At 36.2% G+C, this 22,893-nt stretch overlaps 1 non-coding gene across 1 annotated transcript; it reads right to left on the bottom strand.

Moving 5' to 3' along the window:
* Nucleotides 1-1,602: 1,602 nt before the first annotated feature.
* LOC141688281 (small nucleolar RNA R71) lies at nt 1,603-1,709 on the bottom strand. The gene has a single exon (XR_012561734.1). It is a non-coding gene; the product is annotated as a small nucleolar RNA R71 (small nucleolar RNA).
* Between the last annotated feature and the right edge of the window lie 21,184 nt (nt 1,710-22,893).

Below are 22,893 nucleotides of genomic sequence, written 5' to 3'. Positions count from 1 at the left end.
TGGATGCTAGTTTTCTTATTCTTGAACCTTTACTTTTGTTTCGTACTTGGTTTTATTAAGTATAAACACTACGTCTATTATACCATGCTTTCATCGGAACCCACGTTGATGATGAGTCCGATTATGGGCTAATCGTTATCGTGGGGTTCTAACGGATTTATTTATGGATTTCTTTAGTTAATTTGTTTCGATGCCTTAGTGTGTAGTAATTGCATGATAACCTAATTTTGGTTGTGCTTATTCGTCTTGTGAGCGTCACGAACTTATAAGATAGTGTGTTAATCTTTAATGAAGCGAAAATGAATTTAAGGATTTAGAACTTGCCATGCTAGTATAGGTTCATGTATTTGATATGCATGATGCGTAGGTAATTTTAACCATCTAACTTGCCCTATGTAATCATGATAGATAACTTGTGCTTAAACCATTATGTTGTCAATAGACATATATGGTCTCAACATAATTGGTATCTATTCAGCATCTATCTCTTTTGTGGATGTCAGGTAGTATGTTATTCGTGCAACGAAAGTTGGCGTTTAACAATTTCGTGTTGTCTGATTAGTGTCATCACCATTATATGCTAAGGTTAAGAACAATAAAGCTATTGAATGAAGTATTTAGTGAAGTTAGAATCCCATGTTTGTGTCATATATTATTCAACTCTCTTTAATCTCTTAGTTAATATTCTTCAGTATAAATTCTCAATAGTTAATTGTAGCTATAATCAAAACCCAAATTGTTTTTTTGCTAAATAAAAACCCAAATTGTTATTCGTCTTAGCATTGAATACTAGCCATATCATTGTTGTATAAGTGCATAAATCACAAGTTAACCTAAACCAGTCTCTGTGGGAACGAACTAGAAATAATTCTATATTACTTGCGATCGCGTATACTTGCGTGAATTATTAGCGCATGTTTAGCGACTAACAAGTTTTTGGCACCGCTGCCGGGGACTCGGTGTTAACTTTTAGTTTATGTGTTTGTCATCAGTGAACGTTAAAGTTCATTGACTCGGACATTGTTACTTACCTACTATTTTCCTTGTCGTGTTTTAGGTACTCTAGCGAGCGTGTATGCATACGCGTTCGCGGGCTCGCAAGAGAACTCGAATCAAGCCGATGAGAAAGTTATAGTGGTTCGAAGGGAAGTATTTGAGGACGAAGAGAAAGTAGAAGAAGAAAATAAAGTCGAGGAACTAGCTTTAGTAGTGATGGGAGACCAAGCAGAAATTCCTAAGGCTTTGATGGACTATTCTCAGCCTAAGATCAATGATATTCAGTCAAACATCATCAGACCAGCCATCTCGGCTAACACCTTTAAGATCAAGTCGTGAACGATTCAGATGATACAGAACTCACTTCAGTTTGGGGGTTCTCCTACAGAAGACCCCAACATGCAAATAAGGGATTTTATCGAGATCTGTGACACTTTCAAGTTCAATGGGGTGACTGAAGATGCTATCAAGCTGCGACTCTTCCTATTCTCTCTTGGGGATAAAGCAAAGTGCTGGTTACATTCTCTACCACCAGGATCTATCACCAAATGGGAGGATCTTGCTCAAAAGTTTCTCACTACATTCTTTCCCGTGGCGAAGACTGCTACAATCAGGAATGCTCTTACTCAGTTTGCGCAGCAAACTGGAGAATATCTGTGTGAGTCTTGGGATCGCTACAAGGAGATGCTAAGGAAGTGCCCACACCATGGCATGCCTAATTGGATGATTATAAACTGTTTCTACAATGGTTTAGGCGCACAGTCCAGACCTATACTTGATGCAGCGTTTGGTGGAGCCTTGTGGGCCAAAAGATATAATGAAGTTTATGAGTTGATTGAGCTAATGGAAGCTAATGAATACCATAATTCTACACAAAGAATGTTGCAAGAAAAGGTAGCAGGAATTTTGAAAGTGGATACGGCTACTGCTATAGCTGCTCAACTTCAAGCTTTGACGATGAAAGTGGACTCTTTGGCTAACTATGGAGTTAATCAAATCACTAGTGTTTGTGAACTTTGTGCGGGGGCAGATGAAACTGAGCAGTGTGCTATTTCTAGCGAATTAGCTCAATTTCTGAGCAAATTTCAGAGATCATAGCAGCAAGCTCCAGCCACTTATTGTAATATCTGGGATATATCGTGTATTTATTTTGCTGATAAATAAATATTATGTATGTTCAGTAATTACTCTGTGAATTATTTGTTAAGTGATATATGTGTTTGAATGTTTAAAAATTGATATAAATTGAGTATTTTAATTTTTATATGTCCAAAATAAAATATAGATAATTGTCATATCTTCCTATTTATTTTTATGTTGATTTATGTTTTTATAGGAAATTTATGGATTTTATAGAATCTTTTTCTGAGTATTTATAACCTATTTTATAAAATCAAGAACCAACCGACGTCACCCGTTTTTACGTTTTTATAACCCGAAACTCTTCTGAGAACTCCTTCCTAACCTAATTGCAATATTCCGAGCATTTTCCATGTTTCGACTTTTTCGATCCGGTGTACGGTTTGTCCTGCGCGGCTCCCGGCGCAATATTTTCGATACATTATTCGTTTCGGTAAATCAATAAAACACGTATTTTCGATAAATGGGATCTTTCTATTAAACTATTATAATTATCACCTCGTAATACGTGTAAACAGGCGCTGAGACCAAGACCGCAGTACAAATTGTACTGATTTGGATAATTATTCCGAAAACCGATACCATTTGGATCTGTTTTTATAAATAAACGTACCATTTTATATCCGGAATGATCCAATATGATACTAATTTTCCGTAATTATAAATAGCCTTTACCGTATTTTATTTCGTACCAAAAAATCATTTACAAACAGTAATTATATAATTTTACAGAGAAAATACATATATTAATATAAACTTTCAAGAATCAAACTACAATTTTGAGGTGTTCATGAAATCTACTCGGGAAGCTCTAGTAACCAAAACAGAGGTTTTTAAGTGTTCTATCAGATTATCCAAGTTTCAGAACTGTAGAATCAAAGGTTTATTTTCTATATTTTTATTTATTTTCGAATTATTTTGATTAAAAATATGAATTTTTGTACGAATGATTGTTTGAATGATTTGATGCTTGCATGTTGTAGAGCTTGTTCTCCTGATGATTTTCATATGTCATATGACTGATTTGGAGTTCAATAAAATGTTCAAAATTGAGTTTTTTTTTCGAATTTTGAAATTAGGGTTTATAACCCGTATGAATGTTCTTAATTGAAAATTAGGGCTTTTTGTTCTAGGGGTTATTAGCTGTTGAAATATAGTGGGTTTTGTTCCTTATGAAATTTGCAATCGATTGGTGTATAGCTCGTTAACAGACGATTCATGATTTGAAGGGAGTTGTGTTTTTAAGTTTACGTCGAGCTCGCCGGAAACCGGCGAACTTCCCTGCCATTTTCCGGCCAACTCAGGGGTTATCTGTATGATTGAATGTATGGTTAAATTCTTTGTGAATTGTAGAGTAATTCTGGAGCTTTTGATGATGGGAGGATTCCGGGAACGAATTCTCCGGCGAACCCCAACTATTTTTCGGCGAGGGGTGGTAAAATTGCAGTTAGGTCCCTATATTTTTGAAGATGGTGAAGTTTAGTCCCTGTAGTTTGTAAAGTTTTCAAAAATAGGATTCCTGTTTATAAAATGTTTAATAATCTTATTTCCTATTTATTTTAATTATAAAAATTCATTTTTAATTTCTGAAAATTCTAAAAATTATTATTTTAATTCCAAAAATTATTTTTAATTCAAAAATAAATTTGAATTAATTAGTTAATTAATTTTAGTTAATAATTAATTGTTTAATTGGTCAATTAATTCAAAAATTAATTGATTAATTGATTTAATTAATTATTAATTAATTATTAATTAATTATTTAATTAGATTTAATTATTTAAAAATGATTTTAAAATTCCAAAAAATAGTTTCGAACTTAAAATATTATTTTAAATTGTTTTCAAGGCTCGATAATTATTAGAAAATAATTTTGAAGCTAGATATGGCCAACCGAACCCTGTTTATTGCTTTAAAATTCATCCAACGACCCGTTTTATTCTGAAAAATGTTTTAAAAATTATATTAAATACCCGAAAGCTTGTTTATGACCCGAGACTCCTTTATAAATGATATATCATTGATTGATTGACGTGTTATGTGTTATATGTGACTTGTTTGACTGTTGGTCTATATGTTCGGTGTTTTCTTATTTATAGCGTAACTTTCAATCCGTTAGTCGGATTTGGGTAAAACGAAGGGTAGATAGAAGTGTATACCGACTAGAATCGTATGAGTTGAGTATTGATAGATGCTTATGATATGTGAGCAGAAGATGCAAGGCTTAGGAAAGTAAAACAGATAGTCGAAGAGTAAGACGGTTGTGATTGGAAGTTAGTGCAGTATATCAAGCTAGTACCAGGCAAGTGTTCTGAACTTTCTCGAGATATATTGTAGTTGATTGATAGTCCTATTTTATATTGCAAGTGCTTTGAAGCACTGAACCCTAAACCTTGATTCAAGTTGTTGATCTTTGAGCCGTAAACCTTATTCTTTCTGAACCATTGATTGTTGAAAACCCGAGTACAAACCACAGATATACGATACTACTCCATAAATACATACATACTAAATACCAACCACTGAATCAAATGACTTCAATATTCAAACCATTGTACCATATGCTTTGAAGAGAAACCAAATCCTTGTAACCTTGAAATGTTGATTCCTTTGTTATCCAATTCTTTCATTACCTAACAACCATTCTTTGAAATTTCCAAATTGTTCCTTTGTGAAGATTGAAACCATCTCTTTATTGAACATCCAATATTGCTTATGATTTTGTTTATTGCTTTATATTAATTATTTTGTTATTATGTTAGAATTAGATTATTTTATAAAATTGTGGACCAAATTCGTGGTCAGATCAAATTGGTGGTCAAGTTAGGCCAATGTGTGCCTTGGATCCAGTAATTAGAGCAGAGCTGTGTACCTTGCTCGGGGTTAGTGCGTGACTGATCAGCAGCCTAACCTTGGTTTTTAAAATGAAAATATAATATCCAATTCTGAATCATTAATCATTGTTCACTTAACACCTTAACCCTTTTTACTTGATGATCATTATTCTCAGTCTTGTCATTGTGACTTGCTGAGCTAGTTAGCTCATTTGTGCGATGTTGTTTATGATCTTTTCCAGTTAAGAAGGAATCAGTTGGTAGCGAGGATCCCCAATCCAGTGCGAGAGCTAGGGGTCTAGGTTGATCGAGTTAAGCTAGCTGATGGCTTTTGAGATAGTTTAAGTTTGTAAAAGTTTGTATTAATGTTTAATATTCTGTCTGATTTTGAATAGTTGGGATTTGGACGTTGTAATATAAGTGTGTGTGTGGTTTGTGTACATACTTTAACCTATTGCGGTCCATGGTAGTTGGTAAGTAGGGTCATTGCATATATTATTATTATTATCTTTATTATTGTTATAAGCAGGTTATAAATAAGGGGTGTGTGTGTGGACCCCAAACTTTTGACCCAGGTTTGGAGGGCGCCACAGGTTTGGTATCAGAGCCACAGGTTAAAAGTCACTGACACAAGCCTAGGTTGACGGAAATGGGTAGAGGGTTAGGATTAGAAATAAGAAATAGAAAGATAGAACGTCAAGATGTTGAGTTCTACGGTATAACAGGTATTAGTATGATTTGCGTTGTGGTTCGAGATTCTTATATTGCGATATGATTTCAGATAGCAGTGATGGCCGACTCTTTCATCTCCGTACCAGCTGATCACTCAGAGCCCTCAGTTAGAGGACCATCTTCAGATCTACGTCCTGTTGTTCCACCAGTGTTGGCTATTTTACCTCCACCTGTGTTGCAGCCCATACCACTACAGGCTATTCCACCCCGAGGCATGAGGCCACCTATCAGAGGACCTCCACCAGCTGATTCAGATTCCACAGGGCATTCAATTGCAGGTGCCCCATTCCAGTCTACATTGCATCCTATTCCTTATTACCGGTATGAGGCTCTTTTATTGGAGAGTGATTCCTTGTTGGCATAGATCCGAGAGCTACATCATATCATCAGGACTACAGATGTTGATCGTGGTGTAAGGGAGCTTCGAGAAGAGATCCATGTGACACGCATGATTCTTGAGGCTAGGCTACATGGAGCTACATTACCTGGTCGAGGCCCTGATGCACTTATGGGATGGGCTAGTGAGGTGATGGAAGATTTTGAGAGGCTGGGAGAACCAGAGTTTCCTTGGAGTTAGATCCAGCGATGGAGATGCTGATCAGTGCTGTTGTGGTTGTTTAGTATGTATAGTAGTGTGTAGTATGTATCAGTAGACTTTTGGGTTGTATTTATATACTAGATCTGCTGACTAGTGAGTAGGTTTGTTGTACCCTTTTGCTTTTACTTCCGAACCGTCTTTACGCTTGTACTACCTAAAACTTTCGATCTATATATATCAGTACCTTTTCCTTTCCATCATTGTCCTTTATATTACTGCACCTATTTTACTTTACTTTATTTTTTACACCAGTTATACCCCTGTGATACCATGTACCCTATTCCCTTAACTGTTTATATTCTGTAAAGAAGCATGCAATTTACTTAGTTCAACTGTTACAACTGTTTTCAAAAAGAGATATTTCTGTTTTACAAAACTTTTCTTTTATGCAAATGATTTGATTTAAAAGCTAAATAAGTTGTTTGATTCTTTACAAAAAATGCCTCCCAGAAGAAATACTCACACCAACACCCAGAATGAAGAAACCAACAACAACAATATCAACCAAGATGATACTAACCAGAATGCAAACCCAGGACCCATAGACCCAGCAATAGCCCAGATTCTCCAAATCTTGGCCCAACAAACAGTTCACTTGACTCAACAACAACAAAGACATACCAATCCCCAGGTAACTTTCAAAACTTTTCAGGCGGTAAACCCACCGGAATTCAAGGGTTCCTTAGATCCGATTGAAGCGAATGTTTGGTTAAAGGAAATAGAGAAGTCGTTTGCGTTAGTTAAAGTAAAGGAAGAATAGAAGGTGGATTTTGCAAGTTATTATTTGAAGAATGAGGCCACCTATTGGTGGGAGACTGTGAAGACATTGGAAGGTACAAATGTTATTACTTGGGGGAGGTTTAAGGAATTGTTTTTAGAAAAATATTTTTCCCAGTTTGTTCAGGATCAGATGGAGCTAAAGTTTTTAGAATTAAAATAAGGAAATATGTAGGTAGCTGATTATGAAAGTAAGTTTGAAGAATTGTCAAGGTATGTGCCGTCATATGTAGATACTGACAGGAAGAAGGCCAAGAGATTCCAGAAAGGTCTGAAGCCATGGATTAGAGGGAAGGTAGTTATATTTAAATTGGATACCTATGCAGGAGTTGTACAGAAGACCATGATTGCAGAAACTGAGAGTGGGATGTCACAGAAAGAAAAGGAAAGTAAGAAGAGGAAGTTTGAAGGGAATGAAGGTCAGTCACAACCAGGGAAGTTTGAAAATTTTAAGAAGGGCAAGTTTTAGGCAGGGAGAAATTTTAATTTCAGAAAGCAAAATGCAGGCGACGAAGGCCAGGGCAACCGTCCAGTCAATGTGAATCAGCCGAATCAGTTGAGGTTAACTTTTCCAGATTGTCAGGTATGTGGGAAAAAACATGGAGGAGTCTGTAATAAGTTGAACGTGGTTTGTTTCAAGTGTAATCAGAAAGGGCACTATTCTAGGGAGTGCCGCAATCGGCCAGCGAGAGAGCCAGTAAACAAGGATCAGCCTATCCGGAATCCAGCGGTTAAGATTCCAGCTATTGGATTTATATGCTTTAAATGCGGGAAGCCAGGACATATAGCCAGGGATTGTAAGACACCAGCCCCAGTTAGTAATGCATTAAGAATTATGGGATCTACTCCATCAGTGAATGAGACTCCAAGGTCTAGAGTTTTTGATATGTCCGTGAAGGACGCTATTTAGGATACTGATGTCGTGGCAGGTACGCTTAATGTGAATCCTTTATGTGCTAAGGTGTTAATAGATTCGGGGGCAACTCGTTCATTTATTTCACAAGATTTTGTTAATAAGTTAAACTGTTCAGTTGAGTATTTAAATAAAATAATGATTGTGGAATTAGCAAATCAAGAACGTGTATCTGTTAATCAAGTTTGTGGGAATTGTGAGATTGAGATTTCTGGTAGTAAGTTTTGTGTAGATTTGATACCATTTAAGCTAGAAGAGTTTGACGTTATCTTAGGAATGGATTGGTTATCTAAGCACGATGCCCATATAGATTGTCGAAATAAGAAGGTAATGGTAAAGACGCCAGATGAGAGAATAGTAACGTTTAAGGGTCAGAAGCAAGCAAAGAAGTTCTTAACAATGATTCAAGCTAAAAAGTTACTACGACAAGGATGCAAGCATTTTGTTGCTTATGTGATTGATAGAAGTCAGGAGCCAACAAAATTTGAAGATATTCCAGTAGTCAATGAATTTCCATACGTATTTCCTGATGAGTTATCAGGATTTCCTCCAGATAGAGAAATTGAGTTTGTCATCGACTTAGCACCTGGAACGGAACCGATATCCAAGGCCCCGTACAAAATGGCGCTCGTTGAGATGAAGGAACTAGCAAAGTAATTGCAAGAGTTGTTAGAGAAAGGAGTAATCAGACCCAGTGTATCCCCGTGGGGTGCACCGGTATTATTTGTCAAGAAGAAGGATGGAAGCATGAGACTGTGCATCAACTATCGGAAGCTCAACAAGCTTACAATCAAGAACAAGTATCCGTTACCCAGAATTGATGATTTTTTTGACCAATTGAAAGGAGCCAAGTACTTCTCCAAGATCGATTTGAGATCGGGATATCATCAACTAAAGATTAAGCCAGAAGATATACCAAAGACAGCTTTCAGAACAAGGTATGGACATTATGAATTTTTAGTAATGTCTTTTGGATTGACCAATGCCCCGACAACATTCATGGACCTGATGAACAGAATTTTCAAGGAATACTTGGATAAGTTTGTTATTGTGTTCATAGACGATATTTTGATTTATTCAAAGACAGAAGAGGATCATGCAGAACATTTAAGGACAACTTTGGAGATTTTGAGAAAGAAAAAGTTATATGCTAAATTTTCAAAGTATGAGTTCTGGTTACAGGAAGTTCAGTTCTTAGGACACATAGTCAGTAATGAAGGGATTGCGACACCATTGACGAAGCTTACATGGAAGAATGAAAAGTTTATATGGAATGATAAATGTGAAGAAAGTTTTCAGGAATTGAAATGAAGATTAATTACGGCACCTGTTTTGTCACTTCCAGATGACCAAGGAAATTTCATAATCTATAGCGATGCTTCCCTAAAGGACTCGGATGCGTTCTGATGCAACACGATAAGGTTATTGCGTATGCGTCAAGGCAATTGAAACCACACGAACAAAAGTATCCTACCCATGATTTGGAACTAGCAGTTATAGTATTCGCTTTGAAGATTTGGAGACATTATCTATATGGAGAGAAATGCGAGATTTATACGGATCACAAAAGCTTGAAGTACATATTCACACAGAAGGAGCTTAATATGAGACAGAGGAGATGGTTAGAGTTGATCAAGGATTACGACTGTACGATTAATTATCATCACGGTAAAGAAAACAGTGTGGCGGATGCGTTAAGTCGTAAAAAAGTTGAATGTGTTATCAGTACCCGAAGAGATATACAAGGAATTTCAGAAACTGGAATTAGAAATTAGAATTTGTAAGCCTGATGAAACAAAAGTGTATAGTATGACTTTCCAGCCGGAGTTATTAGAGAAGATAAGGAAGTGTCAAACAGAGATAATGGATCAGGACATTAATCGTTTGGTAGGAGAGGAATTGTGCACGCAGAAGGACGATCAAGGTATTCTTAGGTTTTCTTCTAGAATTTGGATTCCACCAGTAACGGAGTTGATGGATGAAATTTTATAGGAAGCTCATAATTCAAGGTATTCAATCCATCTAGGAAGTACCAAGATGTACAGTGATTTAAAGAAAAATTATTGGTGGCCAGATATGAAGAGGGAAATTGCGGAATGGGTTAGCAGATGTTATACATGTCAAAGAGTTAAAGCAGAGCATCAGAGACCAAGTGGATTGTTGCAGCCATTAGAGATTCCAGAGTGGAAGTGGGAGCATATTGCCATGGATTTCATAGTGGGATTACCAAGGATGAAAGCTAATCATGATGCCATTTGGGTTATAGTGGACAGACTCACAAAATCAGCTCATTTCTTACCTATAAATGAAAGGTTTTCACTAGAAAAGTTAGTTCATATGTACCTAAAAGAGATCGTAGTGCGTTATGGAGTCCCCGTGTCTATCGTATCCGATCGAGATCCAAGATATAATTACAGATTTTGGAAGAGTTTTCAAGAATGTTTGGGAACGTGACTAAATATGAGTACGGCTTACCATCCACAGATGGACGGCCAAAACGAAAGGACAATCCAGACGATCGAAGACATGTTACGTGTTTGTGCCATTGATTTCAAAGGAAATTGGGACGAGCATTTACCATTGGTAGAATTTTCTTACAACAACAGTTATCATGCCAGTATTGGGATGCCACCCTATGAAGCTCTTTATGGATGCAAATGTCGATCTCTTGTATATTGGAACGAAGTAGGAGAACGCAAAATACTTGGACCTGAATTGGTGCAACAGACGAAGGAAGTTATTGAAGTTATCCAGAAGAGATTGATAGCAGCACAAGACCATCAAAGGAAATATGCAGATCAATCAAGGAAAGATATGGAATTTGAGGAAGGAAATTTGGTATTGTTGAAAGTATCACCGTGGAAAGAATTGACACAATTTGGAAAGAAAGGAAAACCGAGCCCAAGATATATCGGACCTTTTGAGATTCTAAAGCATGTTGGCAAAGTAGCTTACGAGTTGGCGTTACCTCCGCACATGGAGCACATTCACAATGTTTTTCATGTATCGATGCTTAAGAAGTATAATCCATACTCCAGGCATGTAATGGAATACGAGCCAATAGAGCTTCAAGCAGATTTATCATATGTAAAGAGTTCAATAGAGATTCTAGAAGAAAGAGAGAAGTGTTAAGAAATAAAGTGGTAAAGTTAGTCAGAGTACTGGGGAGAAACCCAAAGGTTGAAGAGTCAACCTGGGAGTTAGAAAGTGATATGAGAGAAAAGTACCCTCATTTGTTTTCTTAAGAGATTCTGAGGACAAAATCCTTTTAAGGGGGGAATGATGTAATATCTAGGATATATCGTGTATTTATTTTGTTGATAAATAAATATTATGTATGTTCAGTAATTACTCTGTGAATTATATGTTAAGTGATATATGTGTTTGAATGTTTAAAAATTGATATAAATTGAGTATTTTAATTTTTATATATCCAAAATAAAATATAGATAATTGTCATATCTTCCTATTTATTTTTATATTGATTTATGATTTTATAAGAAATTTATGGATTTTATAAAATCTTTGTCCGAGTATTTATAAACTATTTTATAAAATCGGGAACCAACCGACGTCACCCGTTTTTACGTTTTTATAACCCGAAACTCTTCCGAGAGCCAAGATTATAAATAAGGCGTGTGTGTGTGTGTGGACCCCAAACTTCTGACCCGGGTTTGGAGGGCGCCACACTTATCATCCCAATAACCGCAATCATCCTAACTTCAGCTGGAGCAATAATCAGAATGCGGTGCAACAACCTTATCAACCATACACATCACATCAGTATAACCATCCTGGTTTTCAGCAATTCCAATATGCCCCTAGACAACAACTTCAACTTTTAGCAGTTACCGCAAGCTAATGAAAAATCTGAATTAGAGGATTTGAGGCTCATGTGCAAGAGCCAAGATGTTTCTATCAAGACCTTGGTCAATCAGATTGGGCAGATTGCTAATGCATTACTAAATCGTCAACCGGGCATGCTTCCGAATGATACTGAAGTTCCAGGCAAGAAGGAAGATAAGGAGCATGTTAAGGCAATTACATTAAGGTCTGGTAAGGTTGCAAATCATGAAAAAGCTAAGACTCCAGAATCTGAAGTTGAGGCTGAAGAAGAAGTGCAGAAGGAAGCTGAAGTGGAACCAAGGAAGACTACTGTTGAACACACTCCTCCTAAGGGTAATATAGGGGAGTAACAGACCTATCCTCCATCTCCCTTTCCTAAGAGGCTGCAAAAGAAAAAATTGGATAAGCAGTTTGAGAAATTTCTGGAGGTGTTCAAGAAACTTCACATCAACATACCTTTCGCTGAAGCTCTTGAACAAATGCCTAGTTATGCGAAGTTTATGAAAGGTATTCTCTCTCGGAAGGTGAAGCTTGATGATTTAGAGACAGTTGCTCTCACGGAGGAGTGTAGTGCTCTGTTGCAATAGAAGTTACCTCCGAAACTTAAAGATCCTGAAAGCTTCACTATTCCTTGCACCATTGGAAATGTGTCATTTGAAAAATGCTTATGTGACTTGGGAACTAGCATCAATCTGATGCCTTTGTCAATCTTCAAAAAGTTGGACTTACCGGATCCAAATCCTACTTATATGACTTTGCAGTTGGACGATCATTCTATAACTTATCAGCGAGGTATTGAGGAGGATGTCTTGGTCAAGGTGGATAAACTCGTTTTTCCTGCTGATTTTGTAATTCTTGATTTCGAGGAGAATAAGAAGATTCCCATAATCTTGGGAAGACCTTTCTTGGCGACTGGATGAACTTTGATTGATGTGCAGAAAGGTGAGCTTACCATGAGAGTGCTGGATCAGGATGTTACTTGTAATGTGTTCAATGCTATGAAGTTCCCTACGGAAAATGAGGAGTGCTTAAAGGTGGAGTTGGTCGATATTATGATTACTTCGGAACTTGATCAATTGCTAAGGTCTGATGCCTCAGAAAAGGCCTTGTTGGGGAATTCTGATAGCGAAGATGATGAAGGTGATGAGCAGTTACAAAATTTGAATGCTTCTCCTTGGAAGAGGAAGATGGATATGCCTTTTGAATCTCTTGGAATGGAGGAGCTGAACAAATCTCCTAAGCACCTCTAGCAATTTATTGAGTAAGCTCCTACACTTGAGCTTAAACCATTGCTTGAACACTTAAGGTATGCTTTTTAATGTGACGCATCTACGTTGCCTGTTATTATTGCATCTGAACTTTTAGGTAGTGATGAGGAAAAACTCTTGAGAATTCTGAGAGAGTTCAAATCGGTAATTGGATGGACGATAACTGATATTAAAGGAATCATCCCTTCTTATTGTATGCATAAAATTCTGCTAGAGGAAGGCAACAAGCCTACTATTGAGCAACAAAGAAGGCTTAACCCTATCATGAAGGAAGTTGTGAAGAAGGAAATTCTTAAGTGGCTGGATGCAGGGATCATCTATCCCATTTCTGACAGTTCATGGGTGAGCCCAGTTCAGTGTGTGCCAAAGAAAGGAGGTATCACAGTTGTTGTTAATGAAAAGAATAAGCTCATTTCTACTCGAACAATCACGGGGTGGAGAGTTTGCATGGATTACAGGAAGCTAAACAAGGCCACGAGAGAAGATCACTTACCTCTGCCGTTTATTGATCAGATGCTTGACAGATTGGCTGGGCATGAGTACTACTGTCTTCTGGATGGCTATTCGGGATATAATCAAATTTGCATTGCTCTGGAATATCAGGAGAAGACTACTTTCACATGTCCATTTGGTACTTTCGCCTTTAGAAGGGTTTCTTTTGGTTTATGTGGGGCACCTGCCACATTACAGAGATGTATGATGGCTATCTTCTCTGACATTATTGCTCAGAATGTGGAGGTGTTCATGGATGATTTCTCTGCGTTTGGCGATTCATTTGATGAGTACTTGCAGAACCTTGGCAACATTCTCAAAAGGTGTGTTGAGACCAATCTGGTTCTCAACTGCGAGAAATGTCACTTTATGGTGTGACAGGGCATTATTCTTGGTGACAAGGTCTCTAGTAAGGGTCTTGAGGTGGAAAAAGCCAAGGTGGGTGTAATATCCGGGAATTATCGTATAATTATTTTTATTAATAAATAATTGTTATGTGATTATTGTGTGAATTTTTGGTGAATTATTTCATGATTGACATTGATGTTGGGTGTTTATACATGATAAAAATTAGGATACTTTAATTTTTAATTATCCAGAATAAAATATAGATATTTTTGGGTATTTTTTTGGTAATTTTTGGATTATTATATGATTATATAAGGATTTATAGAATTAATATTGATTATTTTTACATAATTATAAAATTACTTTTTAGAATTAGAAATCATCCCACTTCAACCATTTTTGCGTGTTTACAACCCGAAACTCTTCCGAAAACTCCTTCCTAACCTAATCTGTTAATTCTGAATATTTTCCGTGTTTTGACTTTTTCAATCCGGGGCATGGTTTGACCTGTACGAGTCACGTCATAAAATTTTCGATACGCTAATCATTTTATAGACCGATGAAACCCGTATTCTCGAAAGATGAGATAATATTACTTTTATTTTCGTACAAAAAGTTTTATAGGAAGCTCAGTTTTGATAATTATCCAAATCTGATAATAAAATAAATCGTTTTTATAGTTACTTAGCGGCTAAGTAACCTATTTTCGGTTCCGATATTGAAATGTAAATATGGAATTATAAATAAATAAAATATTTGATGGGTCTGTCAGCGATGTGTTGCCTTATTGTTAATTATGTGTGATTTTTAGGTTCGAAGATTATTTGTGTGTAATTAATTATTGAACTATATGACATTATTTTGTTTTAAAATGATTTTATTGAATATTTATTCTCATAAATGCTAAAATTATTTCTAAAATTATTTTGTTGCTTTATAATTTTATTTATTATTTTTAGGAATTTATAAAATTCAGAAATCAATATTTTATCAATTATCCATCTTTAAATGATTTTCTGATTTGTATTTTAAGTGTAAATTCTGTATTAAATTCCAGAAAGCTTGAAAAATCATGAGATTCATATTTTCTTAAGCTTAGAATATTTCGAGAATTTTAAAATTGTTTCGGAAATATTTTGGATTAAATTTACCCGCACATTTGTTCGTTAAATCATAAATTGCGAATATGTTTCGCATTTCAAAAACATTTTTAAAAGTACGAAGATCATATTTTATTTGTTTCAGAATATTTATAAAATTTAAAATATTATTTTGACGAGTTTTTGCACGCAACATGTACCGATAACTTCATGATTTGGTGATCGAAACGGGATAATAATGGAAGTAAAATAAAAAGGAAAAAAACACAAAACACAAACAACCAAATAAACCTAACCCCCCTTCTTCATTCGGCCGCCCCTTTTTCCTCTCCTCTCTCGATCGATTGATCGATTTCTCTACTCTCTCTCACTTTAATCTCTCCCTTCTCTAATCTCTCTCCATCTCTCTCTTCCTATCCCCGGTTTTTCTTCCCCTGTTGCCGCCTTGTCCTGTTTTCGGTAATTTCTATTTTTGGCCGCCCTATTGCCGGCGGTTTCCGGTGAGGTAACAACGGTGCTGTGTGTGTGTAGAAATCGTGTGTGTGTGTGTGTGTGTTGTATGTGTGTGGGTGGAAATCGTGTGTGTACTGTGTGTGTGTGTGTGTGTTGTATGTGTGGGGGGACCCGTGTGCGTGTGTTGGTAACGCCCAATTCTGCTGTTTCCAGCCATGTTTCCTGTTTGTGTCCGTTGATGCGATCTGTTGTTTTGGCGCGTGGGGCGCTTGTCCTGCGCTGTGTGTTGGCTCGATTGTTTATTTCATTTTACTGATAAATTTTTTATTTCTGCAGAAAAATAATTGATTAGTATTTGTGAAATAAAAGATTCTACATTGCGAAAAATTATCTTAATCGGCGAAGTTTATTTGGAAACCCGAATATTATCGGGCACCAATAAATTTTGCCGCCATCGGTGATGAGCCTCGGCGAGCCGTCGGTGGATGATGATGATTTTTATCTTAGTCCTACGAATAAAAACATAAAATACAGATAATACTAATAAATAACTGAATTGTATCAGTGATTGGGATTGGTGAATTGTGGCTGATTGCGATTGTTGTTGATTGTGATTGACGTCGAATTGTTCGACGGGTAGTCCGATAAACAGAGGAGACGCTGCCCAATTTTCGAGAAATTAATTCTGAAAATACGGGAACGTAACCTATAATTATCGGAGACGTCGAACGAGGATATGTAATTAAATTTTACGAAACCTAATTACGTGGTGGGACAAGATATTTTATAAATAATCGATTACCCTATTTTTCAAAATAATGAGTATATGTACTTTCCGAAAATAAATACTGAACCGAGTTTCAAAGATGTGAACCATAATTGCTATGTGTTTTCAATAATACATATAAAAATATGAGACGGCATATGAAATCGTATGGGTAGAAGTGATAGTGAAATTATGTTAAGCGAGGTGATTATCTGAATTAGGGTATTTCAACCCTGTAGGTCCTAGTCGGAAGACCCGAGGAGTGATGTCGGGCTAAGAATGATCTAGTGGTTGGTCGTCTAGCTCAGCGAAGGTCCAATCGAAGGACCTGAGTGTTGAGATTGTAGCCAGAATAGTATAGTGGTCTGACAATAAAGACAAACGTTCAAGGCAATCCAAAAGTCAACCGATAATAGTGGTTAAAGCTTATCGAGACAAGTATTCCTAATTTTTCTCATAACATACTGTAATTACTTCATTCCTATTCTAAGTTCAGAATAGTTAACTGTTTTATATTTCGCTGCAATTACTCTTAAATATGCAAGTTCCTTTCATTATTGTTCCTATATTATCGATTGCTCTCTCGAGCAAATACCCATTCCTTCGGGTTATTTGCGAACCCTGAATTGGAATGTTTTGAAATCAAAATGATTTGACATCAAAATACTCTATGGGCTGGATGGTTATTATTTGGGTCAATGATGAGCTGGACCCTATGGGCTAGGGATGGACCAGACCCTTGGGCGATAGTGCCTGGGTACCCGAATGGATCTATACGGGTGGGTATAGATCTACATTATATCTTGACTGATCAGTAGGGTATGAGTGTGAACTAGTGTCTAGTCTAATTTATTGTTGATCGCCATTAACGACATTCTCTCTCGAAAAGTTTTATGATTCCAAAACCGTACAAAACCCTGATTCTGGAGAAGAACCTGGAAATCGCTTGTCACTTTTGGATTTATAATTAAAGGCTGGTAACAACGAATGTCTATTCGCTCAACTCCCTCAAATAAATAGAATTGTTTAAAATTGTTTAAAGATTTTGTGTTAGATATATTTGAGATGACATGTCTAATATGATTCATGTTTAGTTTTCAGATCTTAAGAAACAGGATATATCAGGACTTACTGAAATCAGGACTTACTGGAAGTCAGAACTTAATATCAGAACTTAAGGTCATTTCAGAACTTAAGTGCGGGAAGACTTACAGATAAGGAAGGAAGCTGATTTACAGGAGAACATCGAGACTAAAATAAATAAAGATATGCATGGAAAGAGTTTGAAGACTAGAAGACTTGTAGAAGATATCTAATTGATATATTTTAGGAGATAGAATTATATTCCATATCAATTAGAAGTTATCTTGTAACAGTGTACTATATAAACACAGATTTAGGGTTTACACTAGATGTGTTATCATTATTGAGAATATTATATATTGTAACCTAGCAGCTCTTAGTGATATTTATTCACCACTAAGAGATAACAACAGTTCTTATTGTAACAGAGTTTATTCAATATACTTGATCTTTGTTACATACTTGTGTTAAATTAATTTGATTGTATAAATACTGTATTCAACCCCTTCTATAGTGTTGTGTGACCTAACAATTGCTATCAGAGCTTCTCTGTTAACACACATATAGTAAAGATCCAAACAATCATGTCTGAAGAAGCACACACTCCAACCAAGCCCACAAAACTGAAGAAACTCAAAAGACTCAAACCCACAGTCGATATGAGACTATCAAGGTTCCCATACTGAGACCTGTTAAGTATCCCATATGGAAAGTAAAGATGGCTATGTTTCTGGAAGCTACAGATCTAGAATACCTTGACAGAATTAATGAATGACCACATAAGCCAACCAAGCTCTCTATTGTAGTTGCTGATCAACCATCAAAGACCATACCAAAGGAGAAAGGTGAGTACACAGCTGAAGACATCTCATCGATTGCCAAGGATGCAAAGGTAAGGCATTTGTTGCATAGTGCCATTTATAATGTCATGTCAAACAGGGTAATACATTGCAAGACTGCAAAGGAGATATGAGATGTTTTAGAGACAAGATGCTAGGGAACTGATGCAATCAAGAAGAATAGGAGGACTATACTCACTCAAGAGTATGAGCACTTTGACTCCAAAGCTGATGAGTGTTTAACTGACTTATATGACAGGTTTGTCAAACTCTTGAATGAACTGTCACTGGTGGACAAGGAATATGATCTTGAAGATTCATATCTAAAATTCCTTTTAGCTCTTCCTGAAAATTGGGAATTTGAAGTCTATTACCATAAGAGACAACTATGACCTTACTGAAACTACTCTTGATGAAATTTATGGTATGCTCAAGACTTATGAACTTGAGATGGATCAAATGAGTAAGAGGCATAGAAGAAAGTCAAGGACAGTTGCTCTTAAAGCTGAGGAGGAATCTCCTAAAGTTGTTGCCTCAAAGAGGGGCAAATGTGTAACACCCCCAAATCCGGGGTCGGGGATCCGGGTTGTCACGAGTTCCATTTCCCTTAATAACACCCAATCTTAATAATTACTCAACTACTCTGTACTGTGACCCCACAATAAACACACACACCACACGTTATAGTCTCAGAGATGAACATCCAAAAATAATCACAAGTCGTTTTATTCCATAATTATATGACAATACACCTTAAAAGGTTTTCTGAATAAATTTACATTTCTTTGCCATTATTACAATTCATAAATATACATAAATCTGGTACATCAAAAGTTGAAAGCCTAGCCTATTGGTAGCTCCTACCTCAGCTACAACGACATCAACGCCTATAGGAAACTGCGGAATGTTTCCTATCCGCTCGCGAATTGGGAGCTTGGTCCTGTTCATCTTGTCTATCTGATGTTGTGTGATGAAAGAAGAAAGCAAGGGTGAGCAGCAAGCCCACCAAAATAATATGTATAATGATTAACAATATATATGAGCCTACTCATAATACTCATGAAAGTCTTGGTCAAAAGAAATGAACCAAGTTGATATCTTAATGCGATGAAGTCGCAAAGTATTCAGTATATATACATATATACTTTTCAAAATATTGGAAGTCCTCTTCCATGCATAATACACACAAGTTCCAGTGTATAACTGTATAAAAATATCGTTGCAAGGTGATCTCATATATCTAACCTTGTCTCAACGTTTTTCTGAAAATCTTTGTCATGCATAAGATAATCATTTACTAGATATAAGTTTAAAAGATGAAGTTACAAGATACTCCAATATACTTATATCTTTTCCAAATACTATTTGAACTACCACCGTTCAAGTTATAATTAGTTCAAAAGTTCATCACATAGATGAGACTACAAGACCAGATTTGAATAGATTAAATCTTTTAAAATATCATCAAAATAAAATGAAGTTACGAGATACTTCATTTAATGTAAACATCATTTTGAAAACTTGACCCTGCCAACACTCAACAATCGCCCAACCGTAGCCTTTCTATCGAAGTGCTCTGGGTAGTGTTGCAGAAATTATCCAATTGGATGATGAACTCATTACGGGAGTTTGCCGCGCCAGGAAGACCACTTACGATGATCAGTCGTAGTAGTACAACCCCACCATTTTCTACGTGTAGAGGAGAACCTGTCGGATTTACTTGTCAACCGAACACTGAACTCCTAAGGAATGGACCGCCTTAGCGGAACTTCCAGGCCATTTGGGCCAATATAATAAGGCTGGGCCGGCGCTACTCGGCCACTTACGCCACTCCTAGTTCAGATGAAATCCATGACTCTGAAACGTAAAGCTCGTCCCCACTTTCCCCAAGTAGAAACTTGTTGATACGGCTCCACCAAGAAGTCGTATCTAGTTGGAAAGGAGAACTGACCGATATTTCCCAGGCAATGCCTGTTAATGGATTAACTTGTTCCAAGAATTTTACTTCCCGAGTGTTGGGTAAGTAATCGATTCATTTAACAAAACAGCAACCTTGTTGCGAATATAAAACACACCACAGAGCCGGATCCCTCAGGTTTTGAGCGAGTATTTAAATCCCCTTCGAAAGGAGGATCTCAAATATAAAAATGAGTTTTGGGATCCCCTCTAACTTTTAAAAATCATTTTGAAGACTCGAAAATACTTTAAAGAGTGTCTGGAGTAATGCTGATTTAATGAAATAAATCAGTCCCCATATATTAGAAATTATCTGAATATTATTATTTAAATAATATTTCCATAAAGAATAATCTTTATAAAAATAATTGAAGTAGAAGTTTTGAAACTTATACTTGAAATGAATATTAAATATCCAAAGATATACTTATACGAAAGTACTATCTTTATTCGAATAATCAAAAGTGAGTTTGATTATCGACACCTTATTCTTTAATAAAATAAAGATTATTAATAAATAATAAGCGGAGTCATAATATCTCGAATGAATATTATAAATAATATTCATTAAATAAAATAAAGGAGTCATACATCCTCAAATGAATATCCAAGTAATATTCAATAAATAATATAAAGGAGTCATAAGTCCTCGAATGAATATTCAAGATAATATTCATTAATAAAATAAAGTTATCGAATAAACCTTATTCGATTAATAGTTTTGAAAACTATTACCATATATATATATATAAATATATATATATAAAATCTACTCGGGATCCTCGACTCCCGGTTTTAGAAAATGTTTTCACCTTTGGGTCCCTATACTAAGGGTATATGCAAGTTACCGCTATTCTCTAGCATAGGTATTATCAACTGAACTAACAGATATATATGGCAATAATATGAAACAGGCATGCATATATATACCATATCAGCATACTTCAATATATCGCAACATTTGCTAATTAACCAACATGCATCTATCACAAGATAATGCATATACATATATACATCACAACAACAGTATAACGGGTAGAAAACTTGCCTGAGCGACTGGGGGTTACGAATGGCTCGGGACGAGTCTGGTAACCTATAAACAACAAGTAAGTTGGAATTAAACCAAAGTCACTTGTAAATCTATACTCTAACCAACTCAGACTCTAACGCTCGTTTTGCGCTTACTGATTCGCTTAAGTCACTCGGGTACCCTCAGCTCCACCATTTTTAATAATTTAACCTGTACGAGTTTTAAAGCGATTCCTTCGCGAGTGTCTTACCAACTGCCTAACACACTTACCATAAATGTTTCATAAATTAATTAACCCTTTTTGGTCTTTAACCTATGTTTCAAAGTAAGGCGAGGGGAAAAGTTTCGTTCGCGAAACGCCGTTACTTGAAACGGTCGTTTCTCCTAAACCGTGCATCGGAATCGAACAAACTACATATCAAAATGAAGCTCATAACATGAGCTACCTAAACATGGCAGTGGTCATAATCTAGCAGGGGGTTCTCGGGTCCTAATGTTATGCACAAAAACAGTCTAAAGAAAATCGGACGTTACGACGGCTATGTTTACGTGATTTCCCAAATTTAAACCATTCAAAACCAACCACAATTCAACCCCAAATCAATCATACAACCAACATCCATCCAAACCACATCATAACAGCCCCAACAATTCACATTAACCATTAATACTTATTCCCCACATGAACTAAAAGCTTTACTTAGGTTCATTAACTAATTATCAAGATTTACAACTCCAACAATACCACAAAACCAACTAATCTCTACAACTCCACCAAACTTCAAACAATCAAGCATCATGCTTCACATATACTATATCAAACATATTCAATCCTAATTACTCAAAACTAAAGCTAGGGTTTGTAGTTTATACCTTCCTTGGAGAGTGGAGAATCAAGAGAATGGCTTGGAATCACCCTTAAAGTCCTTATCCAAGCTTAATCTAAACAAAACTTCAAGAACACAAATTTTAGTTCTTGAAAAACACTATTCACCATCTTCTTTCATGATTTATAGAAAAAGATTGGCTTGGAATTAGAAGCTTAAACTTATAGGGAGTATGTAACTATCCATGGGGAAGCTTAGATAATTACCTTGCTAAATAGTAAGTGGTGGAGCTTGGATCTTCAATTTTTAAGAAATGGGCCGAGAGCTAGCTTGGGAAGAAAGAGATTTTTGTGTTTTGTTTGATGAAAAATGAAATGTTTGCTTGGTTAGTTGATTTTTGTGTTGTTTTTAGTTAATTACCTTGTTGCCCTTGAGTTTGTGTGGTTAAAAAGTCACCACATCTCCTTCCTTCCCATGTCATGCTTGTGTCATCCTCATGATGTCATCCTCCCCTCCTTGTCCTCTTCTCATTGGTTGGGTGACATCATCCTCTCTAATCCCTTTGATTAACTTCCTAATTGTTTGCCTAATGACCGCTGATCTGTTATACGGTTCGCTTAACTTTCGTTTTCGTTTATCGTTTGAGGGATCATACCCGGGATCTTATTACTTAGGTTCCCTTAACCTTTCTCAATATATTGTATTCCTTTTATGATCCTCTCTTATAATCCTTTAATTTAAATCCTTTTTATCCTGTTACCTTATACTCAATTCTTTCCGTATCTATTGGATTTCCGGGAAAAATCAAAGTGTTCGGAATTGGCTTCTAACGATCTTTACATACACTTATATCCCATATAAAGTACTAATAAAATCTCAGAATATCCATATCAG

The sequence above is a fragment of the Apium graveolens genome, chromosome 9 (assembly GCF_009905375.1).
Source record: "Apium graveolens cultivar Ventura chromosome 9, ASM990537v1, whole genome shotgun sequence".
Taxonomy (NCBI): Eukaryota; Viridiplantae; Streptophyta; class Magnoliopsida; order Apiales; family Apiaceae; genus Apium; species Apium graveolens.
This window is presented reverse-complemented; position numbering and strand designations above follow the sequence as displayed.